The sequence below is a fragment of the Rhinolophus sinicus genome, chromosome 1, assembly GCF_057876585.1.
Source record: "Rhinolophus sinicus isolate RSI-liver-muscle chromosome 1, RSI-T2T, whole genome shotgun sequence".
Taxonomy (NCBI): domain Eukaryota; kingdom Metazoa; phylum Chordata; class Mammalia; order Chiroptera; family Rhinolophidae; genus Rhinolophus; species Rhinolophus sinicus.
This window is the reverse complement of record NC_142501.1, coordinates 78,746,630-78,765,741: the sequence shown is the minus strand read 5'-3', so window position 1 is coordinate 78,765,741 and position 19,112 is coordinate 78,746,630.

Below are 19,112 nucleotides of genomic sequence, written 5' to 3'. Positions count from 1 at the left end.
TTTGGAATTTCAAAGTTGTCAGGCTCTTCTTAGTACGCTCAAACATCCCTATCCCACATCTCAAAGTCTGCTACTTTCCCACTAGTGCCTCTACCTGGCATGGTTACATGATTAGCGCTGCAAATCTGCCAGCCCAACAATCCGATCTAAACTTCATCTTCAGCTATATTCACTCTTCTATTACTGGAACTAGGATGCTCCTTCAAAGGTTCCATGCAGGCTCTCTGTTTCTACAAATATGTTCTGATTTTAAGATTGTTGATTTTTCCTTTTCTTTTTCCCTATGTAAACTCTCTAGAGACATAGGAAACAGCCAACTGACTCCACAATCTTTAGAACTATTGGTACGATCAGCGACTTGTTCTCCGAACCTTCTATCTTTTATCTACATTCAATCCAGGCCACAACAGATAATAATTTGGACCTGATGCCACGGCTTGACATTGATTACCCATGGCCCTTTTCTCTACCCCAACCTCCACTAGCAATAAATTTATCTCAATATGCATTTACTCTTTAACCAGTCCAATCCCAGAATACCATTTTAAGTGTTTGTTTCCTGGGGTTAATTCATGTGCCAATTACTCTACCAATCAGGGCTTCAATAGCAGATAGTTGGCACACTCAAGATAGGGTAATTTAGAGATGGTTTATTTACAAAGGATTGTTTATAAATGTCTACATGTAGTAGAATGATGGAGACTAGTGCTGGGCTTAGTAGCATAAGACCTCTTAATATTCATAGTTACAATGAAAAAAAGGATGGGGGTGGGGAATAACAGAAACCTGGAAGAAAATAATTCTCTAGACTTGGCATGGAACTTCAGTCAAAGGAAAGAGCCTGCTCCAGGCTCCTGTCAGGAAGGAATCCAGGGAGAAATTACCTAGTCACTTAGTTCTCTCTTCCTTTGTTCTCCTATTAGGATTTCCTATTAGCCAACTCCAACCTGAAACACAAAGACATAAAAGCTTCTTAATGTGGTTCCTGCAAATCTGCCTCACAGAAAAGAGAGCAGGGTTTCAAAGAGTGGAGAAAAGATAAAAAGTGTAAGATACCCTGTACATTATCTAATTAGAATGACTGCTTGGAATTTACACATATCTATGGCTAAGAATAATAAACTTTATACGAGGAAAAATTGTCCATAATTTGATAGCAGAATTATTTTCAAAGATATTTTAATCAAGCTTCCTACTTAGAATTTGTATAATAACAAGAGCTATGTTATATTGAGTGTGTCTTATATGTCAAGCACATTTCAAATTTATTTCATTTATTACATAATTCGATTGTCAAACAATTCTGTTGCTATGTATCCACTGTTAGGTGCTATTGTGCTAATTGTGTATCTCTGGAACCGATATTTGAAGAGATGAACTTGGTTTTAGTCACATAGATTGGAAGTGCAAATTTAGGCTATGACTCTTGTTCTGTTTGACTCCAAAGTCAGAAAACTACACTAATACAGGTATAATATTGGGGAAATTTTTCAGCAATTATCTCTTCCTTTATGCATTGTAGTTATTCATGGAGCATCTTCTATGAGGCATACAATTTAACAAAGATCATGGTAGCTTTGAAGAAGTGTATCACACTGATATTGTTTTCAGATGAATATAGTGTATTAGACAGTCAGTGTTTCTGGCACCACTGAAGAAATATATGCATAAGAGGCATGGATTGGAGTGCCCTGGTCATGGTGCTACCCACAGCATTATATCAGAAGAGCTTTCAGTGACCAGGGAAACAATTCTAGCTTCCAGGAGTAAAGACAGCGAGCCTCAGATAACCAAGTAGGGTTTAAAGATAGGCTTGTGTGCTAATCGAATAAATAAAATAAAATAAAGAACTGAATATGCACTTGAAGGTGAATAAGGTTTGAGCTTACCAACAGACAATTTAAAAACTAAAAAACAAACTGAGAGTCCAACATGATATTTGAAGAAATTTCAGAGAGGGTATGACATCACTGAGGAAGAGTATCCAGCCTACCCTCGGACATCTTCTTTTCCTCTCTCGCACCTTCATAACTTTGAGGTCACCCCTACCTAACCTAATGAACAGGAATATAAAACGAATGTGCCCTTAATTTTAGATGTAGTCCTTCTTCATTTAGTAACCTCAGATCTTTATGAAGAGAGCTCTGTATGTGCCATAAAGTATTATTGTTTTTGGAGAATATCTAAAAGAATAAATGTCACGTACCAATATACAAAATCTATGTGTGTTTTCTTTCTCACTACATGGTAATAATTTGGCTACTTGTAGATTTTGAAGAAAAAAATGCAGGTCTTTTGCCATATCCATTCTAATAATCTTTTTTTTTTTTTTTTAAAGTATAGGTATGGGTGAAATAAATTCAATGATAAGTTATAAAAGTAAACTTTCCTTTTGAAGTTTATTCTCCTTAATTACCTCACAAAATTACTAACTGTATGTTGCTATTGTGTGTTCTTGCTTAATTTCCTAATATACATTTAATTCCCAATGATTAATCAAAACCCATCTGACCATAACTATTTTATTGACAATGACTGGCACATGATCCAACCAGGTTAGGCATACTTGTATGATACAACCCTTACCAATGAGAAATAAGAGGAAGCTCCTAGAAAAGGTTTAAATGCTTCTGGAAAGGAGATGGAAAAGAGATATACACATATTCTTCATATTGACACTGACAAATAAAGATGTTAAGATTGGAGTTTCCATGGCATCTCGCTACCAACTTAATAAAGTGGTAACACACAAAGAGAAGTGGAGACCAAGAGAAAAACTCAGAAGTGGAAACAGCACACCAGCAGACCCTCTCTAGAGCCCAATAAACTGTCTTGTCTTTTCTACTTGAGTTCATACATTTCCTAACTGCTTAAGTCCATTTTAGGTAGAATTTTTTGCTACAGCAAATGTACCCACCTGATACTGTAGCTATAAATTAAGGATGTCCTGAGTAAGATTGTTTTTATAAATATATACTACAGAAAATAATTCCAACATTTACTATGTTCAAAGAACATAAAAGAGGTTCCTGTACTTCACCTCTGCAACTCTTCTGTCCTACATATTCTGCAATCCCCAGTGCTACTCAACAATATCATCTTGCTTTTTATTTGACCTTTATTTACTACACAGTCTCTCCTGCAAAATCTCCAACAAAACTGCGTCATATAAAGTTCTTTGGGGAATGCGGGCCATTTTGCCTTTTAATAACTACTTTTGTTTGGAGAATGCACAGTTTCCCCAATGTAGCATTTGCCCATCATCCCTTAAGAAAACGGGGATACACAACACTGTTAGAACACAAGGACATAATGTTCTGTGGGAGAGATAGTCATATAGGTGAGAGATGGGAGGAAGGAAAAGTATGTGAACAAATAATTTGTATGCAACAAATAATTTGCCCATATATAGGTGTAAATAGGTAAATAATGTTTTCCAAATAAAGGCCAAGAATTACAAAATCAGCACTTGGAAAAAAAATAAAATAAAAATTCCAAGCTCAGAGTTACTGTTTGAATCACAATAGATTAATTTCTGCTGAAATATCCCCTAAGACTCTGTGTGGAAGTTATTTTAATTATAGCAAAAAACGATTATTATTTTATGGGCACTACTATTTTATATTTCAATACCATCTGTATTTATATCTTTCTGTAATGATTAAAAATTGAGTGACTATCATTTACCCTTAGTCTATAACTGAATTGCTTTGGAAATTATTGTAATGTTATATAGATTAAAGCTATGATTCAGTTCATACATAACATTCTAGCATAAGTAGTAAACAGATGAGTGTTTATAATGTTGAATGTATAACAAAAGAGGCTATTTTACTTCTTTCATGGTTTTATTTCATCACATTCAAAAGGCTCATTATGCCTTTTCTATTAATAAAGTCCACTTTGAAGACTTTTTGCAGTCTTTTAAATAGACAGCATAAGCTTGCTTAGAACAATTTGGTTTTAGTTCTGTTTATAATAAAGTTAAGAAATATCAACTTTGAGGAGGTTCTAAAAATGATACTCATTACTTAAATAGTATAAGGATAATTTTCTAGTAAAGACAGACATATTGAACAACTCTCTGAGTGGTTCTTCATAAAACACATAAGAACACGCTCAGCACAGTCATGTAGACATTACTAAGGACATTATTGCAGTAGATGGGATTTTACTAGATGAAGTTGGGTTTCCTCCAACTCTTTGATTCTCTGTCACTTTACTAAACTCAGAATTATATTGTATTCCTTTAGAACCATCTATTATTTTTAGCGACTAGATTTTAGAAATTGGGTACTCTTAGAATAATATTTCATTAAGGCATTTTGTTTATTTATGATTTACTTTTTGAGAGTAAAATATAGCATAAAGGGAATCTTGGATTCTGTCTCTTGCTTGTGGTGGTGAAATGAAAACCGTTTTGTAAATATTTATTAAAACCACTCATCACAATTCCACCACACACACCCCCCAAACACAGCAAGAATCCTTTCCTCAAACAATATATAGTCAGTTGGTGGCTGGGGCAGCCATGTAGGATAGAAAGTGTTACGGTAGGCATACAAGCTAAAGAAGAATCTTAATGCAGAATGAATGAGTCAGGGAAAGGTTCTTTGAGGAAGTGATTCTGAAGATAAAATCGGGTTGATATATTAGAATGAATCAGAAAAAAAAATCCATGCTATTAACATCATAGGGAATGCTGGATACAGATTTCATAGGTCTCCAAGCATTTGAATCCAGATGAAGAATAGAGAGCAAGCGGATGGAAGTAGAGTGTAGAAATAGGCTAAAAATGTGGTTTGGAAGCCATTGATGTCTTAATAATAACGTTTCCCTGATTATTTCAAGGAGTACTGCAAAGATTCAAGATAGTGAAGCAGTGAAAGTGTTTTAGAAAATTCATGTGAATGAATTAATGCAGATATATTGGAAAGGATTAAATATAAATAAAATTTTAGGAAATATGCTTGGCAAGAAGATAATATGATTATATTGAGGGTTGTGATATTGGAAATGAAAGAAGAGGATGAACTGGAGCAAAATTAAAAATATATATTAAGTAGACAGGACATAGTGATTGATTCCATGAGAGAGGTAGGAATTAGGAGGACAGAGAGGGAAACAAAAGCTACATAGTTTTGAGGATATGGACAATGGATATATGATCATGACATCATATAGATGAGTTAAGTAAATTTTAGAACACTTCAAAAGCCAATGGAAAAAACCTCTAAGTTTTACAAACATTCTTAGTAAATAAAGGATACTCTAAAATGGTAGGAAGATATTTGACTCAATTATTCACAGATAATATAGTCAAATGAAATGCAAGTTAACATTTAAAAAGCCGGCCAAGATTAAACATTGAAATTGTCTAATTAAACAAAGCTTGTGCTAGAATCTGCACCTCTGAAACAGGGTATTCCCCTAAACATTTATGAGGTACTGCCTTCTAGTAAAAAGCCACATGCCCTAAGAGTCTATGTCCTAAAAACGACACATCATTTCTTGTGTTTGAAGCAAATCTGGTTATGGTGCAGACCTGGATTTCTGAAGAAACTTTTAAACCTCCCAAGGTTGTGTCATGGCATTCGTGCTGTTACGGGATGCTATCTGCCAATAAGCTACATTTCACCTCTGTAGTCTTAGCACATAGGAAGCACATTTTCATAAATGATCCACCACTACTCTCTACTTTCTCTTTGATGTTACATTAAAAATAGCTTTTAGCTAAAGCTTTTTTCATTTGACTTTTGGAGCCATAGTAAAAGGCACCAACATTGAGGTTGGGAGAGAGAGGAAGAGAGAGACAGACAGAGAGAGAGAGAGAGAGAGAGAGAGAGAGAGAGAGAGAGAGAGAGAGACTATATAAGGTGCTTGCTTGTAAATTATACTTTGTGTTTTAAACAAAATTCAAAGACCTTCCATGTCCATAATCTCTGTTGGATATCTTTGGTGGACTGACTACAACAACGGTACAAATTTTCCAACCCTCTCTTTATTCACACATTTTGTAATGTGACGTTTCAGTTTCTTCCATTATAAGCTGGAGTTTATTTTCCTAGTCTCAAAATTTCGCCTGTGACTTGTTTGAGCAGCAGAATGCAGCAGAAGTGATAGTGTGCCCGTTCAGAGCCTGACTCAAGAATCCTTGCAGAATTTTGTTCTCCTGCTTGCTCTTCTACCTGTGCTATGAGGAAAGTCTGGGCTAGCCTATTGGAGGATAAGAGAACCCACAGAGGGCAGCTGATTTGCCACACTTAACAGTACTCTGACTATAAGTATGTAAGTCCAGACAAAATTAGCAGTTACATATATGTCCCACAGCTGATTACAGATGCATGAGGAAGTACAGATTAGGCCAGAAGAACTGCCAGCCGTGGTGTAGACTTGTAAGCAGTAAGGCACAGATATCATTTGAAGCCACCAAATTTTGGGGTGGTTTGTACTGTAGCAATAGCTGACTGATGAAGTTCCTTATGTACCATAAGTACAGAGGTACCATTCTAGTACTATCGCTAAGGTGAATAAGATTATTGTGACTTTATAGTTGGTTGTATCCTGAACAGCGTTTCAGATTCCATGAAGCATAGCTTCTTGGTTTATCTGGTCACTCCTAATTATAATAGACTCACATTTTTTTGCTCATAAGTTATGGCTAACAATCCAAGACAATTTATAAATGCTATAATGATAATGTCCTTTGCCTCCAGACCTAATGGAACACTATTAAATGTATTTACATATATTTAATTTAATTGCAATCTTTACATCTATGTCATTGAGAAAAACAGAGGCATGGGCTTTCAGTAAAATATTCTTTGAGTAGTAGGCTCATGCATCCCCTTTTATCCATTACTGATGTTCTTCAACCAAATGAGCTCAGACATTGTCCAGAAAAAAATCTATTTCTGAACACTACCCCAGTTTTCCTGTCTATTTAATGATATTGAGAATACCAAAGTATCTTATAGAATATCAGAATATCTATACCTTGTTTGAACCTCATCTATCTTCTTCAATAAAGCAATTCCCTTTGTGGACTAAAGCTTTCTTAATTCTCCATTAACTGAATTAATGCATTGTTTTCCCATTTCAAAAGCTGTGTGTGTGTGTGTGTGTGTGTGTGTGTGTGTGTGTGTCTATTCAAAATATGCCTGACCATATGAAATAATTATAACTTTTTACATAGATAAAGCCTAATAGGATGTTTTCTCTATATTTCACAATGTTTTATTTATTATTATTTAAAAATACTTTCTATCACTCCTTAGATACTTTGTTTTTCTTTATTTTATGAAAAAGGCTAGCAACTCATCATTAACCACTATAAGCTATGATATATCTTTTCCTTACAGCATGAAAAACCTTAACAATTTTTCCTATTTAGCTTCACTAACAGAGTTAAAGTTTTTGTAACTACCAAGTAGACATGGTCAAGCAGACTACAAGGAAGTTAGATGCAATGTTTTGATGTGAGTGGGAGAGAGAGAGAGAGAGAGAGTAAGAGGGAGAGAAGGAGAACTCTCGAGAACTGTCTAAAATGTTATACTGAGGCAATATTCCAAACTGCTGACTCCCCAGATGAATATTGTCTGCAGATGTGTTTTGTTTGGCACACACAGTGTTTAAAACAAACTTGAATTAATTGCCACATTTAAAAATTGGGGAATTTCTCCAAAAAAAAAAATCCATCTTGTATTGAAAAATCAGAAAATATATCCACACTTGGCCTACATGCTTGAATGACAAAAGACTGTTGTAACCAACTCGCAGCTGCCCCTTCTGATGGGGGGTGAGTCCTTCATATCTGTCAGTGTCAAGTGTTCTATTGCTTATAGCATTTGGCTAAGACAAAAGAAAACTTAGAAATTCCATTTTTAAAACAGTAATATTTTCATTTTTTTGTAGAGACAATGTACGGGGTTTTGAGGGTTTGGGGAAACAGGGCGGTAAGGGGGTGAGAGCAATTTACTGGGCTTACTTAACTCATTTGCTTGCCTGGCTCCTCTAGGTTTTTCCATTTCAATCCCTGATTTAAGATTTTATAAGGCTTGAGATAGTACTTTGGGATCACAGGTGGCAAAAACCAACACAAAGTTCCTTAAACAAACGAAAAGGAGAAAATCATTGGCTCACATTATTTGTTTCAGAGATACAAAATAATGTCATCAGAAATTTATTTTGCTCTCCATTTCCTGACACCACCGTGTTTCCTATTGGCTCCATTCTCAGGCAGATAAGCTGTGAGATGACAAAGGCCACTGGTCCCTCCAGGTTTACATACTCTTTAACACCCATAATTCTTCATGTGTAGATGAAGGAATAGTATCATTTCCAATAATTTCAATATAACACCTTGGAGGGCTTTTACTGACCTGTGTCAGGACACATGCCCAACCCAACCAATCACTGTTGCCATGAGTGTGGTGATGTTACTCTTATTGACCAGGTCCAAGATCTAGGTTATCTGCTCATCTCTGTGGCAGGAGCAAGAAGAGTTAACTTTAATTGAAATTCTTGGAATAATATGCTCAGAGAGAAGAAGAATTCTGTAAATGGAAGAAGGTGAAAGAGATTTAGGTCAGACAAAATGACAGTTGTCCAAGACAATTACAAATTAAGATATAACACTAGGGAAATGTGGTTATTCAGGAATGCATATTTGAGTTACTAAGTGAGTTGATAAAATAAAAATGTTACACAAATGCATTTTCCAAGAATTCTATGATATATATATATATATATATATATATATATATATATATATATATATATATATATCATATATCTTTGTACAAATGAGCCACTGATGGCTATAGAGAATGAGATGTTATTAAGGTAGTTAAATAAATCATATTGTAAAAGAGAAAAATAATATAGTAAGAGCCAGATGTTATAGTTATTATTATTAGCTGTGTTACCTTAACTACTCCATTTATTCTTTTTAGGATCTTAAGTTTCACTTTTTTTTTTTAATTGTGAAATACATAATACATAGAAAGAGTGTACAAATATACACACATTCTTTAAAGAAAAAGAACAAAGCAAGCACTCTTGTTTAACAATGAGAATATTGCCATCCACTTAGAACCCCCTGAGATGCTCCCTTTGTTACTCTCCACTCCTTTTCTTTCAGAAAAATCACCACCCTGAATTTTGTGTTATTTATTTTTTTCAGTTTTATTTTACAGATATATATTAGGTTGGTGGAAATGTAATTGTCATTTAAAAGGTGAAAAACAATTGCAAAAACCTCAATAACTTTTGCACCAACCTAATATTTATCCATGAAACAATGTCATTTAGTTTTGCTTGTTTTTTTAATTTATAAAAATGGAATCAGTGTAGGTTTATCTCTATGACTTTTTTTGCTCAATATTATATATGGAAGACTCATTAATGCTGATGCTCATAGCTGTTATTAGGATACATAGAAATTTCACACTGCAATATCTTCCCCACAACTTGAATTTTCACTTATCATATAATAAGTCATCTTTGCTAATGCCTTTCCTTACCTTCTATTTTCTCAGTAAATCACATAGCAACCCCATTTCCTTTGGTTAAAATTTCTTGATTCATCTCTTTCTATCCATTAACTTTCTATATACATTGATTTTTAAATTCAGTCTGGAATCTTTGTTCTTTAGCTAGAGAATTTAGTCCAGTTATATTTAGAGTAATTTCTAATATAATTTGATTCATTTTTACGTATTATTTTCCTGATGATTCTAGTATTCTTTTTCTTCTCCTGTTTTGCCTTTTTTTGGAATTAATTTTATCTCATGATATATTTTTTCCTGCTAGTAGTTGTGAAATACACACTTTTCTAAAACTATAGGGGTAACCATGAAAATTATAACACCTACCTTTTCAGTATTGAACTCTAAATACAACAGCATGATCATTGCTTACTTCCAAGACAATCTAAGACTCACAGAACACTTTAATTTACCATTTTCTTGACAAGTTATTTCTGTTTTGTACTTTGATTCTGCATATTTAACTCCATTAAATATTATGTTATCAGTTAGTTTCAGGTTTAAATTTGCCCACGTGTTTATCACTTCCCATGCTTTTACATTTTTTTTCTTTCACTCATTTCAGCTACTTCATCTAGGACTTTTTTTTCTTTTTGCATAATGTGTAGCTGGTAGACTTCAATGCAATTGCACCTGTGATAAACTTTCTTAGTTGTCTGAACGTGTCTTTATTTTGCCTTCATTCTTGAAAAACAGTTCTCTCTTAATATAATTTCTAAAGTCATTTTTTTTTTGTTTCAGTCTATTAAAGTTACCATTCCACTGTATACTGAATTCTTTTATTGTTTGTGAGAATTGAGCTGTCCACCAAACTATTGCTACTTTAAAGGATATCTTTCTCTTTTATTGTTTTCTTGCTTTTTTTGTTTTCCTTCTTTGCAATTGGTTTTCTGCAATTTCAGTATGATGAGTCTTGGTGTGGCAGTCTTTTGTATTAACCCTACATTGGATTATTTACACTTGTTGTCCTTCAACAATTTTAGAATGTTCTCAGACTTTATATCTTTAATATACTTCTGCCTCATTCTCTCTCTCTTCTCCTACTAGAGCTCTTATGAGACATGTTTTATTTGATTCCACCTTTTATTTCATGTCTCTCTACATATTTGCTAATTTGTTCTGACTTTTTTCTTATTCACTGTTGTTTTCTTCATCTATGTCTAATCTAATCCACTGAGTTTTTTAATTTATTTATATTCTTATTTTGAAAACTTCTATTTGTAGGTTTTTCATATTTGAATAATTATTTTTGTAGTTTCTCATTTGCTTCAGATATTGTCAGTCTTGTCTTCTATTTCTTTAAACACTATAATATAATCATTAATTTATAATCTGTACTTCAAAATTTTAACTCAGCTCATTGTGGGTCAGTTTCTGTTTTCTGTTGTATAAGTTGGTTCTTGAGCAGGCTATCTTGTTTCCTTTTATGCTTAGCTTATTTTGACTGGGATCATTTGTTTTTACTTTTGATTTTCTTAGAAAATGGTGGGGATTCTCTGTGACTAAGATGAAGTTAAAAAATTCCAGAAAAGATTTGCCATTGCTTCTGCCAAGATGCTGGGGGCAATTGAAATTCATAGCTTAATATGTTTTGACTACTCAGCTGATGTGAATTTGGGCCAAGAGGGCTTAAACGTGGTTTAAACTTCTAAGGCATGGTTTTTACCACAACTTGTTAAAGCTATGGTGGGAGTGAGAAAGAGGATAGTCTAAGATTGGTAATAAACTGTACTATATACATACCACTATTTTTAGCAAAATAATTTCTGACCAGCAACAGATAATTTTTTCAGATTCCTTGTATTTATTATGAAATTATTCAACATAGCAAAATATTGTCCAATATAAAAATATCTCATTCATTTAAACTAAGCCTTCCTATTAATGCATACCTGTATTTCATAGGATAGGCAGAAAATACCTTATCCAGATGGGTACCTATGATGGTCCATTATTCACCTAGTAGATACAAATTAATGCTCTCTCTCTCTCTCTCTCTCTCTCTCTCTCTCTCTCTCTCTCTCTCTGTCTCAACTCTCTCTCTCTTTCTCTAAATCCCTTTGTCTTCTCCACCTCACTCCACTTCCTTGCCTGTAACTCATCACTCTGCCTCTTACAACTTCTCTCTTTAGAGAGGGATGTTGAGATTCTGCCTGAATATATGAACCCCCACTCTTGGGAAAGTGGAGAAATTCTTGCAGTGGGAACAAGCATTATTGAGGTATGAAGGTTTGGGGTTTATATACTTAATGAACCATAATAAGGTTGTCCTAACCATGATGAATGCACGTGCTTGTTGTTAACCCCACCAAACATGTTGTAGGATTCACCTTCTTCTAAATCAGGCCACTCTAAAGTGTTGGTCCTTGATTGTGATTTATGTACATCTGGCTTTGGCATCCCAGCCATCTGACTCCAATTTTACATATATGCAAATTAGTCAACCATCTTATGGGGATGTTGGTTAGATATGATGTCTTTCCCTGGTGCTTGACAGCACTTTTGTGTTTGTACCAATAAAGCATTGTGGTCACAACTGAGACTTGGATTTATTGCACGTGCGCACACACACACACACACACACACAAACACACACTACTCCCTTCCAACCCTATTGGCTATTGACAAATTACTCTCCTTAAATTCTCTTGGGAATTGAGGAGTGGAGATATGTTTACTCTTTATTCACCCTTATGTTGAGAGTAGCCTTTGGAGTTCTAGCTTTCCTGATAGAGGGATGTAGATGGTCTCTTCTTCGAATCTCCGTCAAGTAAGCCTAGGGTTTTGGGTTCTGTTTCTATGCCTTAAAAAATTGAAAAAGCATCAACACAATATTATCATGGTTGACAAATATGATTAGAGAAAAAGTAGACCTCTGTGTTCTGCTTGCTTCTCTGGGCAATTCCACACTAAAATTTTGACTCTTTAATTTTTTTTTTCTTAATCGTTTCCTTGAAGTTTTGAAAATAAGTTCTTAAAATATTTTAATTAGCATTTTAATTGCTTTCAGAGGGAGGATTATTCTGAATAAAAAGTCCAATGATTACCAAAGATAAGGTGTCAAGTTTTCACATTGTCAGTATCTGGGAGTAGAGTAGATTAGTAGGGTTCCAGATCTGTAATAGTATGACTCATTGATTGGGTGGAATCAAAACTCTTGCTTCTTCTTCACTGTTCTTACTTCCACTAGAGAGAACACAGAATTTCTGAGGCAGTCTCTTCTCATGTTCTAGGAGTAACAAGCAAAAACTCTATGTTGACACCCTTGCTATAGAGCTTAGAAATTTTCCATAATCACTTATTATACGAATTCCTGTACTTTGGAGATTGTTTTCTATACAAATAAAATTGTGTGACAGAATATAGGTGGTATTTGACCGATGAAAATTAACCTCAAAAATATGATCCTAAAATGAGAAATGTTTCCCAGTAACTAACATAAAAACCATGCTATTTTTGATGGTTTCATATTTTAAATTATGTGTGAGAGTTTAACAATATTTAAGCCCCATTCTATTGTTCTTCAAGAGGAATTACATGTGTTGGCTATAGGAATGGTTTTTTCTGATTATTAATTGTAGAAATTTGTTTGATGTATGTGTCCATATTGTGTTGGTGATAGTGAACATGAACCAACTTCAAATCAAGGTCATTTGCTATTTTATGAACATGTCTTCGATAGCAAATATATGAGTCAGTTTTTATACTAATATGCAATTTTATGATGTTTCACGTTAATATTCTCTACTATAATAATAGTGGACTCTATCTGACAGATTTTGCTTCAAAAAGGCTCTGTAAAAAATAACCTCTGACTTTCAGTGGCTTACATACCTGTGAATTTATCTCACAATTTATGTTAGTGCCTGTGGATTAGATGCTGACTCTTGTCCAAGTGTAGTGTCTCAGATATAGGCCTGCTCCAGTGTGTCCTCTCATTCCAAGACCAGCAAATGCAGAGCACCCATTTTGAGTGTGAAGTTTTCATGGAAAAATACAGAAATACAAAACGGGGACAGAAATTTGCCAAGCCTCTCATAGCCTTTACTCAAAACTGACATCTTGTCATTGGATAGGAAGAATAGTCTTCCGTGTATTGTATGTGACAAGGGTTGAGAGAAAATTTACAAACAAGAAAGTCTACCTCAAAGGCACTTTGGTTGTTTTTTTTTTTTTTAATTAAAGAACATTCCTAACAAATAAAATTATAGAAAATAGCATAAAACCAGCATGCCACCATGGCGTTTTAGTGAACATAAATGTTTTTCCATATCTGTTACAGACATTTTTTTTTTTTTTTAAATAAATCTAGTATTCCAGAGAGAGTTGAAATCCCATGTTTAATTCTTCACCATTTATTTAATTGTCATCTCTTCTTCCCCGGAGTTAATTACTATCTTAAAATTAGTGTTTCATTTTTTATTCAAGTGTACACGTTGACTATATTTGAGTATATACTTAAGCAAGAATAGTACAGATGTGAAATTTTCCATCTTTATAGAAATGATATTATTATATTTATAGCATTCTACAAACTATTTTTATCATAAAACATATTTCCACATTAATATATATAATTCTATTTTTATTCATTTTACCTGCTGGATAGTATTCCATTGTGTAAATAAGCAATAATTATTTAATTCATTTACACATTTTTAAACTTTTTAAAAATTTCCATTTTAAAAAATAATTGATTTTGCTTGATTTGCTTTATCTTTGATATTATAAATGCTTTGATAATCATTCTTTGTGTATGTCTTGTGGTACAACTATGTGTTACTAAAATATTGTAACTCAAGTGGATTTAAGTCAAAGGTATGTAATACATGTATAAATTTACTTATTATTGCTAAGTATTATAAAAATATATCAATTTATGTCTCCACCAGCAGTTTATTAGTACAATTTTTGTTGTCCCAGAGGCTCCTTAATCACTCCTCATTTTTTTTTAATCCTTTTTCTGAATTGGTGTTTTGATTAGGTATTTTCTGCTACCTTATCTTCCAAATCACTGATTCAATCCTCTGCTTCTTATAATTTGTTGATTCTCTCTTATATTTTCTTCATTTCAGCTATTGAATTATTCATTTCTGACTGGTTCTCTTTATATTTCCTATCTTTATTTTTGTGTTTTCTATCTTTTTGTTGAAGTTCTCCCTGAGATCATAGAGCATCCTTATAACCAGTGTTTTGAACTCCATATCTGTTAGGTTGCTTGTCTCCTTTTTGTTTAGTTCTTTTTCTGGAGCCTTGTTCTTTTATTTCAGACACATTTGTCTCCCCATTTTGGCTGCTTCCCCATGTTTGTTTCTATGTATTAGGTAGAGCTGCTGTGTTTTCTGATCTTAGTAGAGTGGCCATATGTTGCAGGTGTCCTGTGGGACCCAGTGGTGCAGATTCCATGGTCACCTGAGCTGGGTGCCCAGGTGTCCTCCTTATGTAGGTTGCGTTTGCCCTCCTGTTGTAGTCAACACTTGGTTGCTGTTTTCATGTCAATGGGAGGCATTGCCCCTCAGACTGACAACTTGTAAGGACTGGCCATCACTACAGTGGAGGAGTTGTTGTGCAGGGGCTGACACTACAAAGCAGGATTTGCTTTAGCAGGGTTCTGCTGCCTGCCCAGTCTGCCCTTTGTGTTTGTTGTTTGTGGAAATGGTTTTGTTGTGCTCTAGCGTGGTCTGAAGCTGGCCCCCAGGGGAGTTGGCTCTGGGTCACTAGGTAGGGTTTTTGTTGCAAGCCAAGGTCAGTCGCTGCCTGAGCCCTGCCTAGGGCCATGTGGTGTCAGCTACAAAGTGATCTGCACATGGTTGCCACTTGTGCTGGGTTTGGAAGTATGAGGGAGAGGCTAACCTGTGAACCAAGACTGATTGTTACTAGTGCTAGGCTTGGGGCTCCTTACCAAGTGGTATGGGACATTCCAGGACTAGATGCTGCTCGTTTGGAGTTTTGAAACTGAGAGATTTTAGAAAAGTCTGCAGCATGTGCCAAGAGAGGCCATTGGTATGGAAAAACAACTGGAAGAGTCTAGGATGGAGAGACATCATCAACATAGCGTCCTGAGGTGAGCCTCTGGAAATCTCCCCTGGAATTTACAACTAATTAAACAGCTATAACTCCACAAAGGACTCCCTGCACAGCAGACAGGCAAGACAAAGAGGCTCACTACTGAATTCACCTAATGGTGGGCAAATTTCATGAGCAGGGGAGGAGGGAAGGGAGAAGTGTGGAGACGGAGCCGCCTGGGCTCAGGACATGGACCTAGCTCAGTGCTCCGAGCTCGCTGCATCCCAGAACGACCATAGCTGCATGAGAGGTAAGAACTCCGACTGCTAGGGCTCTGTTTATAGCCCACAGGGATGAGGGGACAGCATATAACATGGGTGAACCCAACACTCATGGCAGAGACCTTGGAGCAAAGACTGAGGGAAGCAGGCTGAAAAGGGTGGTTTAATCCCTCACTACCGCAGAGAACAGAAGCCTTAGGCACTGAGACTAGCCACCCCCTCCATACCCTCCCAGAGCTCACCCCACCCCCACCAGCCCAGTGCTAGAAGTGGAACAGTAGCTCTGTCAAATCAAAAGAAAAGAATATTTGCAGTTCTGAGAACTGTGGTCCACAGACACAGATTCTCAGCCCAACTAGTTCCAGCAAAGGTAAGGGAGCTGTGGAAACACTACTGACTGTGGTGGTAGTCATCACCATTGCTCTGGGCCACCTCTCACAACTGACCCCACCCATGTCCCTAACAATCTTGGTGGATCCCTGCAGAGTAAACAGAACTGCTGAAACACAGGAGCTCTGAATCTGGTGCAAGAAGAGCTTCGGAACTTCAAAAGCTCTCCGCATCCCCACCGGGACGAGGCGCACTATGACTGAGGCGACCTGTTCACAGAGGAGAAACCCGCTTTCCAGGGAATCGCCCCATTGTGTGAGAAGCTGGAATAGTGCAGAGAAAGCATAACACTACAGTGTGAGAGAGAAAAAAGGGCTGCAGTCGGAGAAAAAAATAAAACATTCTACCAACATGTACTGGAAAACAAAAGAAAGATCTCTTCCTATCAACCTGTTGCAGAAGCCACTCCTGTAGATGTCTAGGAAGAGAAATAACAAATCATTAATTGAGATGAACAACCAAGGCAAAAGACAGCTCAGGAAGAAAGTGAAAAGTCTTCAGAAAAGAGACTTAAAGGTATGGAAATATGTGACTTAAATGACAGAGAATTCAAGATTGCAGTTCTGAAAAAACTCAACGAGATGCAAGAAAACACAGAAAGGCAGTTTAATGAACTCAGAAACACAATCAAAGAACAACATGAACATTTTACCAAAGAGATTGAAATTTTAAAAAAGAACCAAATAGAATATCTGGAGCTTAAGAACTCAATAGAAGAAATTAAGAATGAAATAGCCAGGTTAGATAGTAGAGTTGACCAGATGGAGGAAAGAATCAGTGACATCGAAGATAGAAACTTGAAAATCACACAGATGGAAGAAGAAAGAGACTTGACCCTTAAAAGAAATGAAAGAACTCTACAAGAAATTTCTGATTCCATCAGAAAGAGCAATATAAGAATAATGGGCATACCAGAAGGAGAAGAAAGAGAAGGGAACAGAAAGAATATTCAAACAAATAGTCAATGAGAACTTTACAAACTTGTGGAAAGAACTGGATCCACGAATCCAAGAAGCAAATAGAACACCTAATTACCTCAACCCCAACAGGCCTTCTCCAAGGCACATGTATTGAAGCTTGTCAAAAAGCAATGACAAAGAAAGAATCCTCAAGGCAGCCAGGGAAAAGAAGACGGTAACCTACAAAGGAAAGCCCATTCAATTATCATCAGATTTCTCAGCAGAAACTCTACAAGCCAGGAGGCAGTGGAACCAAACATTCAAACTGTTGAAAGAGAGAAATTAGGAGCCAAGAATAATATACCCAGCAAAGATATCCTTTAGATATGAAGAAGGAAAAACGACCTTCCCAGACATACAGAAGGTGAGGGAATTTTCTAATACATGACTTGCACCTCAAGAAATACTAAAGGAGGCTATTTGACTACAATAAACAGGGACAATTTGTAGCAACCAAAACATAAAAAGGGGGAAAGTAAAGGCCTGAACCGGAACATGGGAATGGAGAAAGTAAGCATGCTGAGGAAAATGGAATACTCTAAATACCAAACTTTCTTTTACATAAACTTAATGGTAACTACTGAAAAAAAATCCAGAACTGAAATATATACCCTAATAAAAGACGAAACAGAGGGAAACATCACAGAATACCACCACACAGAAATAATAGACAACAACAAAAAGGCAAAGAAACAATGGAGACACAGTCTTACCAGAAAACTAAGGATAGAATGATAGGAAATCCTCACATATCAATAATCACCCTAAATGTAAATGGACTGAACTCACCAATAAAAAGGCACAGAATAGCAGATTGGATCAAAAAACTAAACCCAACCATGTGCTATCTCCAAGAGACGCATCTCAGCTACAAGGACAAGCATAGACTCAAATTGAAAGAGTGGAAATAACACTCCAAGCAAATGGTATCCAGAGAAAATCAGGTGTAGCCATAATGATATCAGATGAAACAGACCTCAGGGTGAAAAAGATGACAAGAGACAAAGATGGACATTTTATAATGGTAAAGGGGACTATACAACAAGAAGACATAATAGTCATCAATATTTATGCCCCCAATCAGTGAGCACCAAAATATACCAAGCAACTACTAACAGAACTAAAGGGAGAAATTGACCAAAACACAATTATACTACGGGACATAAATACATCACTGACAGCTACAGATAGATCATCCAAGCAGAAAAAAGTAAAGAAATAGCATCCTTAAAAGACACATTAGATGAAATGGACAAAATTGACATTTATAGAGCACTTCATCCTAAAACATCAGACTATAGATTTTTTTTTCCAGTATACATGGAACATTCTCAAGGATAGACCATATATTGGGACATAAAATCAGCCTCAGCAAATTTAAGAAGATTGAAATCATACCAAGTAAATTCTCTGATCGCAAGGCTTTGAAATTGGATATCAACTGCAAAAAAGAAAGTGGGAAAAAACACAAATACATGGAGATTAAACAACATACTTTTAAAAAACGACTGGGTCAAAGAAGAAATTAGGGGAAAGATCAAAAGATACATAGAAACAAATGAGAATGAAAATAGGTCCTACCAAAATTTTTGGGATGCAGCAAAAGCAGTTTAATGAGGGAAATTTATATCATTACAGGCCTATCTCAAGAAACAAGAAAAATCCCAAATAAATAACCTCACGTTACACCTTAAAGAACTAGAAAAAGAAGAACAAGTGAAACCCAAGGTCAGCAGAAGAAAGGAAATAACAAAAATCAGGGCAGAACTAAATTAAATACAGAACAAAAAGACAATAGAAAAAATTAATGCGACAAAGAGCTGGTTCTTTGAAAAGATTAACAAAATTGACAAACCCTTGGCTAGACTCACTAAGATAAAAACAGAGAAGACACTAATAAACAAAATCAGAAAAGAAAAGGGGAAATT